The 10,076-nt window shown below is 45.5% G+C and overlaps 3 non-coding genes across 3 annotated transcripts; 1 reads left to right on the top strand and 2 right to left on the bottom strand.

Moving 5' to 3' along the window:
• Window positions 1-8,419: 8,419 nt before the first annotated feature.
• trnaf-gaa (transfer RNA phenylalanine (anticodon GAA)) lies at window positions 8,420-8,492 on the top strand. The gene has a single exon. It is a non-coding gene; the product is annotated as a tRNA-Phe (tRNA).
• Window positions 8,493-8,903: 411 nt separating this feature from the next.
• trnaf-gaa (transfer RNA phenylalanine (anticodon GAA)) lies at window positions 8,904-8,976 on the bottom strand. The gene has a single exon. It is a non-coding gene; the product is annotated as a tRNA-Phe (tRNA).
• Window positions 8,977-9,732: 756 nt separating this feature from the next.
• Window positions 9,733-9,806, bottom strand: trnan-guu (transfer RNA asparagine (anticodon GUU)). Its single transcript has one exon. It is a non-coding gene; the product is annotated as a tRNA-Asn (tRNA).
• Between the last annotated feature and the right edge of the window lie 270 nt (window positions 9,807-10,076).

Below are 10,076 nucleotides of genomic sequence, written 5' to 3' on the forward strand. Positions count from 1 at the left end.
CATTTCAAAGCACTGGAGAAGTACCATCAGTGCTGACTCCGTAAGATCCTGCAAATCCACTGGGAGGATAGATGCACCAACATCTGTGTTCTCGCTCAGACCAACATCCCCAGCATCGAAGCACTGACCACGCTCAACCAGCTCCGTTAGGCAGGCCACATCGTCCGCATGCCAGACACGAGACTCCCAAAGCAAGCGCTCTACTCAGAATTCCTTCACGGCAAACGAGCCAAAGGTGGGCAGAGGAAACGTTACAAAGACACCCTGAAAGCCTCCTTGATAAAAGTGCAACATCCCCACCGGCACCTGGGAATCCCTGGCCCAAGACTGCCCAAAGTTGAGGAAGAACATCCGGGAGGGCGCTGAACACCTCGAGTCTCGTCGTCAAGAGCTTGCAGAAATCAAGCGCAGACCGCGGAAGGAGCGTGCGGCAAACCAGACTTCCCACCCAGCCTTTCCTTCAACCACTGTCAGCCCCACCTGTGACAGAGACTGTAATTCCTGCATTAGACTGTACAGCCACCTGAGAACTCACTTTTAGAGTGGAAGCAAGTCTTCCTCGATTTTGAGGGACTGCCTATGATGATGATGATTGAGCTGGATAGATTTTTGTACAGTATAAAGGGTTACGGAACCAAAGTGGATAGATAGAATTAAGACACAGATTAGCCAAAGATCTAGTTGAATGGCGGAACAGGTTTGAGGGGCTGAATGCCGCCTCCTGTTCCTACCTTCCTCTGACGCAGTAGCCTCGGTCCTCTGCGGGCTTGTTATGGCAGTGGATGTGTGGTGGGACCAGATTTCCACCCAATGATGCCCTCTGACTCCAGCCAATCCTCTGGCCAAATGGTCAGTTAAACAAGTTTGGCGGGTTTTTCGGTCCTGCTGGGCTATAAAGAAAGTCTAGCATTTATATAGCGTCATCCACGACCTCAGGACGTCAGTAAGTGCTTTAAACCAACAAAGTACTTTTGAAGTATAGTCACTGTTGTAACGTAGGAAACGCGGCAGACGACTTGCGCACAGCAAGCTCCCACAGACAGCAAAGTGATAATGACCAGATAATTTGTTTTTTCGTGTGAGCCTGAAGAGGATGGAGAAGGGCAGCCAGTGCACTCCTGGTCTGGGTACAATAGAATCATTGAACCTTACAGAACAGAAGGAGGCCATTCGGTCCATTGTGTCTGTACTAGCTCTTGAAAGAGCTGTCCAATTTAGTGCCACACCCCAGCCTTTTCGCCATAACCCTGCAGATTAGTCCTCTTCAAATACATGTCCAATTGTCTTTTGAAAGTGTTACATTTTTGCAATTTTTTTTAAGGTAGTACTGTGTCCCATACAAGCTGTGGCTCAGTGGACAGCACTCTCGCCTCTGGGTCAGAACATAAGGACATAAGAAATAGGAGCAGGAGTAGGCCATTTGGCCCCTCATGCCTGCTTCACCATTTAATAAGATCATGGCTGATCTGATCATGGACTCAGCTCCATTTCCCTGCCCACTCCCCATAACCCTTTATTACCTTATCACTCAAAAATCTATCTTCCCTTAAATATATTCAATGACCCAGCCTCCACAGCTCTCTGGGGCAGAGAATTCCACAGATTTACAACCCTCTGAGAGAAGAAATTCCTCCTCATCTCAGTTTTAAATGTAAGGGCCCTTATTCTGAGACTATGTCCCCTAGTATTAGTTTCCCCTATGAGTGGAAATATCCTCTCTGCATCCACGTTGTGGAGCCCTCTCATTATCTTATGTTTCGATAAGATCACCTCTCATTCTTCTTAACTCCAATGAGTATAGGCCCCATCTGCTCAACCTGTCTTCGTAAGTCAACCTTCTCATCTCTGGAATCAACCTAGTGAACCTTCTCTGAACAGCCTCCAATGCAAGTATAACCTTCCTTAAATATGGAGACCAAAACTATACGCAGTACTCTAGGTGTGGCCTTACCAATATCCTGTACAATTGTAGCAGGAATTCTCTGCTTTTATACTCTATTCCCCCTTGCAATAAAGGCCAACAATCCATTTGCCTTCCTGATCACTTGCTCTACTGCATACTAACTTTTTGTGTTTCATGCACGAGGACTCCCAGGTCCCTCTGTACTGCAGCACTTTGCAATGTTTCTCTATTTAAATTATAATTTGCTTTTCTATTTTTTCTGCCGAAGTGGATAACCATACATTTTCCCACATTATACTCCATCTGCCAAATTTTTGCCCATTCACTTAGCCTATCTATATCCCTTTGCAGATTTTTTGTGTCCTCCTCACAATTTGCTTTTCTGCCCATCTTTGTATCATCAGCAAACTTGGCTACATTACACTCGGTCCCTTCATCCAAGTAATTTAGATTGTAAAGAGTTGCGGCCCCAGCACCGATCCCTGCGGCACCCCACTAGTTACTGTTTGCCAACCAGAAAATGACCCATTCATCCCGACTCTCTGTTTTCTGTTAGTTAGCCAATCCTCTATCCATGCTAATATATTACCCCCAACCCCATGAACTTTTATCTTGTGCAGTAACCTTTTATGTGGCACCTTATCAAATGCCTTCTGGAAATCCAAATACACCACATCCACTGGTTCCCTTTTATCCATGCTGCTTGTTACATCCTCAAAGAACTCCAGCAAATTTGACAAACATGATTTCCCTTTCATAAAACCATGCTGACTCTTCTTGATTGAATTATGCTTTTCCAAATGTCCTGCTCCGGTTTCCTTAATAATGGACTCCAGCACTCCAGAAGGTTGTGGGTTCAAGTCCCACTCCAGGGACTTGAGCACAAAAATCTAGGCTGACAGTCCCAGTGCAGTGCTGTGGGAGCGCCTGTCGGAGGTGCTGTCTTTGGGATGAGACGTTAAACCGAGGCTCTGTCTGCTCTCTCAGGTGGATGTAAAAGATCCCATGGTACTATTTCGAAGAAGTGCAAGGGAGTTATCCCCGGTGTACTGAACAATATTTATCCCTCAATCAACATAACAAAAACAAATTATCCAGTCATTGTCACATTGCTGTTTGTGAGAGCTTGCTGTGCACAAATTGGCTTCCGTGTTTCGTACATTACAACAGTGACTATACTTCAAAAGTACTTCATTGGCTGTAAAATGCTTTGAGATGTTCGGTAGTCATGAAAGGCGCTATATAAATGCAAGTCTTTCTTTTCTTTTATATCTTTTTGTCAATTGCGTAGGCTTTCCAGCTCTTTAATTTCTAAATGGCCTGTCTTCTGCCCTTAGGAACGCTTTACACAAGAACTGTGTAGGCGTCCCCTTTGCTTTAGGTGTTGCTGTGGGTCAAATTATGTAAATTATGCTGTGTAATTTGTTTCCGCCATTTGCATAGCATTTGAATATGTATTTCCCCCCACCCCCCGCTGATATTCTGTGCACGCACATAAGAAATAGGAGCAGGATTAAGCCATTTGGCCCCTCGAGCCTGCTCTCCCATTCATTAAGAACATGGCTGATCTGATCCAGGCCTCAACTCCACCTCCCCATCCCGCCCTCATGACTTTAGGTGGGAAATCCCGGAAGTCGCGGGGACAAGAATGGGTGTACTCAGCCAATGCACGTGTGCCTTAATTTTAACAGCAGGTACAAGGGATTAGCGCGGCAGTTGGCAAACCCAGAATATTACGGAAGGCAGCGTGAAGTGCTGTAAACAAGCTACAGATATAGAGAAATCTCTAAGAGTGGCTGTTAATCCTTAAATACACATGAGACTGATATAATCTACTTGACCTAAAAAAGAAGCCAGCCATCTCGTGTATGTGTTAAGCCCGAACCTCGAGCACAGCTGTGCAATGTAAGGTGTCAACAACATTGTTGTTAAACCGCGTGGCTGCGCAGCGGTCTGGCGGTCGCACGTAGGCCACTCAGCGGCCTTTAAACGGGAAAACTGCATACACACGGAAATTTGAATGGGCCACGCAGCCCGTTAAAGGGGCCGCGTACCCAAAAATAAAATTAGTGGGAGCATTGGTTGTCAACCATCTCGAAATGCCCTGGAGTCTCCAGGAATTGTGTAGTATATTCGCTACAGACATCACAAACACACAGACTACAAGATGGCTCTTAACATAGGAGTTGTCAGGTGACCTGTCACCTGATGCCTTTATTGTATTTACAGCAATAGTCCACTAGGTGGAGCAGTAGTCCACTAGATGGAGCTATATATTACAAATTGAAGATTAATCTCCTGGACACTGCAGGGAGCAAAACCCTGGGGAAAATCACAGAGGCATTTAAAAAAATGTGTTTTTTAAATCATTTTGTTTGAATACTCCTGGCAGTGCATTCCGGATCCTAACCACTGGTTGCAACAAAAAGGATTTCCCACATGTTGCCAATCACCTTAAATCTGGTTACCGATCCTTTAGCAGGAACTTCTTTACTGAGAGGGTGGAACTTGCCACCACAGGGAGGGGTTGAGGCAAATAGCAGAGATGCATTTAAGGGGAAGCTGGATAAACACGAGGGAGAAAGGTATAGAAGTATATGGTGATGTGGTCGGATGAAGTAGGGTGGGAGGAGGCTCGAATGGAGCATTAGCACCAGCACAGACCAGTTGGGCCGAATGGCCTGTTTCTGTGCTGTAAATGTTTCCCACATTACAACAGTGACTACATTGTACATTCATTGGCTGTAAAGCGCTTTGGGACGTCCGATGGTCGTGAAAGGTGCTATATAAATGCAAGTCTTTCTTTCTTTTAAATTCTATGTAACTCTATGTTTACGGTTCAGTAAATTTGCAAGTCAGAAAGCTAACTAAATGTACAGACATAACCTGCAGGATTTCTTCTACTGAATGTGAGCTGGCTTTGGTCCAGAAAGCACCAGACTCCATTCCTCTTCCCTATTTGATTCAATACCTGGAGTCTGTTTGAAAAGGTGGAAGGATGATTAAGCTTCCCAACAGCAGAGAAAGCCATGATAGCTGATACCGCAGCTATTATATCAAGATTTACAACTGTGCCTTAATAATCTGGCTTGAGTCAATGACCGAAAGAATATGGTGCTTCCTGAGCTGGCATTTCCCATACCTTGGGACCATTTCCCATACCTCGGGAGCCTCTTATCAACAAGAGCAGACATTGATGACGAGATTCAACACCGCCTCCAGTGTGCCAGTGCAGCCTTCGACCGCCTGAGGAAAAGAGTGTTCGAAGACCAGGCCCTCAAATCTGCCACCAAGCTCAAGGTCTACAGGGCTGTAGTAATACCCGCCCTCCTGTATGGCTCAGAGACATGGACCATGTAGACACCTCAAGTCGCTGGAGAAATACCACTAACGATGTCTCCGCAAGATCCTACAAATCCTCTAGGAGGACAGACGCACCAACATTAGTGTCCTCGACCAGACCAACATCCCCAGAATTGAAGCACTGACCACACTTGATCAGCTCTGTTGGGCAGGCCAACATTGTCCGCATACCAGACACGAGACTCCCAAAGCACGCGCTCTACTCGGAACTCCTTCACGGCAAACGAGCCAAAGGTGGGCAGAGGAAACAATACAAGGACACCCTCAAAGCCTCCCTGATAAAGTGCAACATCCCCATTGACACCTGGGAGTCCCTGGCCAAAGACCACCCTAAGTGGAGGAAATGTATCAGGGAGGGCGCTGAGCACCTGGAGTTTCATCGCCGAGAGCATGCAGAAATCAAACGCTGGCAGCGGAAAGACCGTGCAGCAAACCAGTCCCACCCACTCCTTCCCTCACCGACTGTCTGTCCCACCTGTGACAGGGACTGTGGCTCTCGTATTGGACTGTTCAGCCACCTAAGGGCTCATTCTAAGAGTTGAAGCAAGTCTTTCTCGATTCCCAGGGACTCCCTATGATGATGATGATTGCGTCAAGTTAATTTACCTTCACAGAGAGGAGCAGGCAGGGAGACTACAGTAACATGAAAGTAGAAGAAGCAGATTGGAGCTTTGCAGCGATGGTTGCAGAAATCGTTTAGTGGGCGGCTGTTTAGTTTAAGAAAAAAAGAAAGACTTGCATTTATATAGCGCCTTTCATGACCACCGCACGTCCTAAAGCGTTTTACAGCCAATTAAGTACTTTTTGAAGTGTAGTCACTGTTGCAATGTAGGAAACACAGCAGCCAATTTGCGCACAGCAAGCTCCCGAAAACAGCAAAGTGATAATGACCAGATAATCTGTTTTTGTGATGTTGATTGAGCGATAGATATTGGCCCAGGACACCGGGGATAACTCGCCTGGTCTTCTTCGAAATAATGCCATAGGATCTTTTACGTCAACCTGAGAGAGCAGACGGGGCCTCAGTTTAACGTCTCATCCGAAAAACGGCACCTCCGACAGTGCGGCGCTCCATCAGCACTGCACTGGATTGTCAGCCTAGATTTTTGTGCTCAAGTCTCTTGGGAACTATTTATTACTTCTTCATGCAACAGCTACAAATAGGGAATTTTCACCATTTCGCAATCCATAAAAAAAGGAAGGCCCGAACAAGGGCCACTCCCTTGTTTACATCGCAGCTCCCTCCCGGGCACAAACTGGAGCAGAAAACCGGGCTTTGGTGCTGCTATAAGGAATCTGGGTGATTGGCTGATGCCTTGTCACGAGTTACAGTGGCCTCACAAGGGCGGACTAACAGAGACCTATTTGCCTTCAGCTGAGGTTGAACATAGAACAGTCAGCTAATTGTTGTGTGGTGAAGCAGCGTGATTGGATCAGGAGGAATGGGTGTGCGCCAGCCACTGTTGTAGTCGGGATCACAAGCGAGCGTAATGGTGGCGGCGTGAAATTTACATACCGTGTACACCCTTGCCTCTGAGTCAGATGGGTGTGTTCCACCCCAGAGACTTGAACACAAAAATCTAGGCTGACACTCAAGTGCAGTGGTGTCGGAGATGCCGTCTTTCGGATGAGCCGTTAAACTGAGGCCCTGTCTGCTCTCTCGGGTGAATGTAAAAGATCCCATGGCCACTATTTCGAAGAAGAGCAGGGGAGTTATACCCAGAGTCCCAGCCAATATTTATCTCTTAATCATCATCGCTAAAAAAAACAGATTATCTGGTCATTATCACATTGTTATTTGTGGGAGCTTGCTGTGCACCAATCGGCTGCCACGTTTCCCATATTACAACAGTGACTGCAAGAGGTCAGAGTCAGAGGAACGCAGAGTTCTGTATGGGGGTGGGGGTGGGAGCGGGGGCATTGTAACACTGAAGGAGGTTACTGAGGTGGGGAGGGGCAAGGCCATGGATTCAAATTTGAGGATGAAAATTTTAAATTTGAGATGTCAGCATGGCTCAGTAGGGACATGGGTGCTGGGTGAGTGTGTCGGTGTGGCAGAGTTTTGCATGAGCTGAGGTTTACAGAGGGTGCAAAATGGGAGGCCGGCCAGGAGAGCACTGGATTAATCAAGTCTAGGTGTGACAAAAGCACAGATGAGGGTTCCAGCAGCAGATCAGCTGAAGTAGTGGCAGCTGTGGGTGATGCTTTGGAGGTGTAAGTAGGTAGTCTTTGCGATGGAGAAGATATGCAGTGGGCAACTCAGACAAATCAGGGTGAAATAGGACCCCAAGGTTGCAAATAGTCTGGTTCAGCTTGAGAAAGTGGGCAGGGGAGGATGGTGTGTGATTGATCGTGTTGAAGGATGAATAGATATTAAGGAGGACAAGAAGAGATAATGTACGATGATCGTAGAGAATGCTATTTATGGCTTTGGTTAGAGAACGTTTTGGTGCTGTGCGATGGGTGGAATCCTGACTGCAGGATATTCAGACTGGAAGTTTTGGGAGAGTTGGACATGGATGTGGGAGGACTTGGAGAAGGAAGGTGAGGAGAGACACGATTTAACGAGGACAGAGGAGTCGAGAATGGGTGCAGCTCAAAACAGGGAGCTCGACGGGCCGAATGGCCTTCTTCCGTGCTGTAACCATTCTAGAGAGCTATAGATATTCAGTCTAATGCTGTGAACACCTCGAGTCTCTTTGTCGGGAGCATGCGGAAGCCACGTACAAACAGCGGAAGAAGTGTACAACAACCCAAGCACCCCACCCACCCCGTCCCTCCAACCACCATCTGCCCCACCTGTGACAGAGACTGTAGATCCCGCATTGGTCTCATCAGTCACCAGAGAACTCATTTTAGTGTGGAAGCAAGTCATCCTCGACTCCGTGGGACTGCTAAGAAGAGAAGATGAGGCAAGAGCAGGGTGAGTGGGACTAATTGGATGGCTCTTTTCAAAGAGTCAGCACAGGCACGCTGGGCCGAATGGTCTTCTTCTGTGCTATGATTCTATGAGAACTGGAAACAGCCATCAGGTGAGGCAGCGACTGTGGAAAGAGAAATGAATGCAAATAGAACCAGATTAAAGAGAGTCAAAAGTGCCAACCGAAAGCATTACTCTATGATACACCTTATTTTTCATTATTGAACAGGTCAGCCGAAATAGCTCAGTTGGGAGAGCGTTAGACTGAAGATCTAAAGGTCCCTGGTTCAATCCCGGGTTTCGGCAGATGTTTTTTTTCTTGCCAGTATTTTTACTCAAATTTATGAGCACATGACAAGAGAAAGTTAGTAAAAAAAAAAAGTTTTCGAATTTCTTTTGTGCCCCATTATCGCCTCCCTTTTCTATGGTTTAATCATTCCTGCACCTCCACTTTGTGTTCCTCAGTGTTTCAATCCGTTTTTAATTCCAAAATAATAAACACCAGTCGTTAAAATATTCAGAGGCAAAGTCAAAAAGCTGCAAGAAAGAGAAAACTTGTGACTTTGCTGTTAAAAACTTTCTGTTGCATGTCTTTCAGTTTATGACTTAGTTATTCAATTTGAAAACTTTGGGTTTTTCTTGCAAACTTTCTCTTGCCATGTTTTTCTTGGGACTCGGAAAGTTGAGTAAAAATACTGGCGAAGAAAAAAAAACATCTGCCGAAACCCGGGATCGAACCAGGGACCTTTAGATCTTCAGTCTAACGCTCTCCCAACTGAGCTATTTCGGCGGATAATAATGCTACGTTTCACTCTCTGTAACCAAGCTGGGTAATGTGTCCATTTCCACTTTTAATCTTTGTATTGTTTGGTTTTTATGTCCATGTTGTGTTCCGTGGGGACAGACTCACTCCAAGCAAACAGTAAAGATTCAATAATAAGGCACCGAACTCCTGACTGTAGCAAGTTCTCTCAATAAAAAGATACATTCTCCTTTCCCGCGCTTCCAGCCATGTGTCTTTTACACTCATTTCAGTATTTTTACCTATCAAGAACAAACAAAGTTTAAAAAAAATATGACTTCAACACCAAGTTAAGAATTTTTTTTGTACAAGAGCCTTTTTAATTTTCTGTCCAAACGCTGTCACCCCTCAATCTTTGCCGGTTTAAACCAAAAGGTTGGACAGAAAACGTGCAGTTGTTACAAATGAACTGCTGGAATATATTAAATCGACAAATATATTTATCTCTAAACCTTTTTTTAAGTGTAAAGACCAGAAGGAAAGTAATTATATAATTTAAAAAAATATATGCTTAAGTATTTGAGGTTTTGAAGTGGTCGAGAATGAGAAATTTTTTCTTCCTGTTTAAAAAGTAAAAATAATATCGTGTTACAAATAATATGAAAAGAATGGAGGGGAAGCGAGGTCACAGCTGGTTAGAGAAATTGTTTAGAAACGGTTGCTGTGGATTTGGTAGAACAACAAAAAATGCAATAGAAAGAACTACTGTTCAATTAATTTAATAATTTTGAGCATTAAAACGTGCGTCCCTGGGTGGGCTCGAACCACCAACCTTTCGGTTAACAGCCGAACGCGCTAACCGATTGCGCCACAGAGACCTGCGAATTGTTATTTCTGCATCGCTATATTGCACTGCCAGCAGAGGCTGCCTACACCACGCTGAGTGTTCTGTACATGCTCCTGATTCAGGCTGCAATGTCTGTTAAGTCCAGGATCCCCGCACCACAATCCTGCACACACTACAGGGTTGTTTCTTTTAAAATCCATCCTTCCCACAACATCAGAATAAATTCCGCAGACTCTGCAAATTTGAACGAAATGAAACAGAAAATGGTGCAAATGCATGCGGAGCGGTGGGAGGGACGGTG

This window comes from Pristiophorus japonicus, chromosome 12 (genome assembly GCF_044704955.1).
Source record: "Pristiophorus japonicus isolate sPriJap1 chromosome 12, sPriJap1.hap1, whole genome shotgun sequence".
NCBI lineage: Eukaryota > Metazoa > Chordata > Chondrichthyes > Pristiophoridae > Pristiophorus > Pristiophorus japonicus.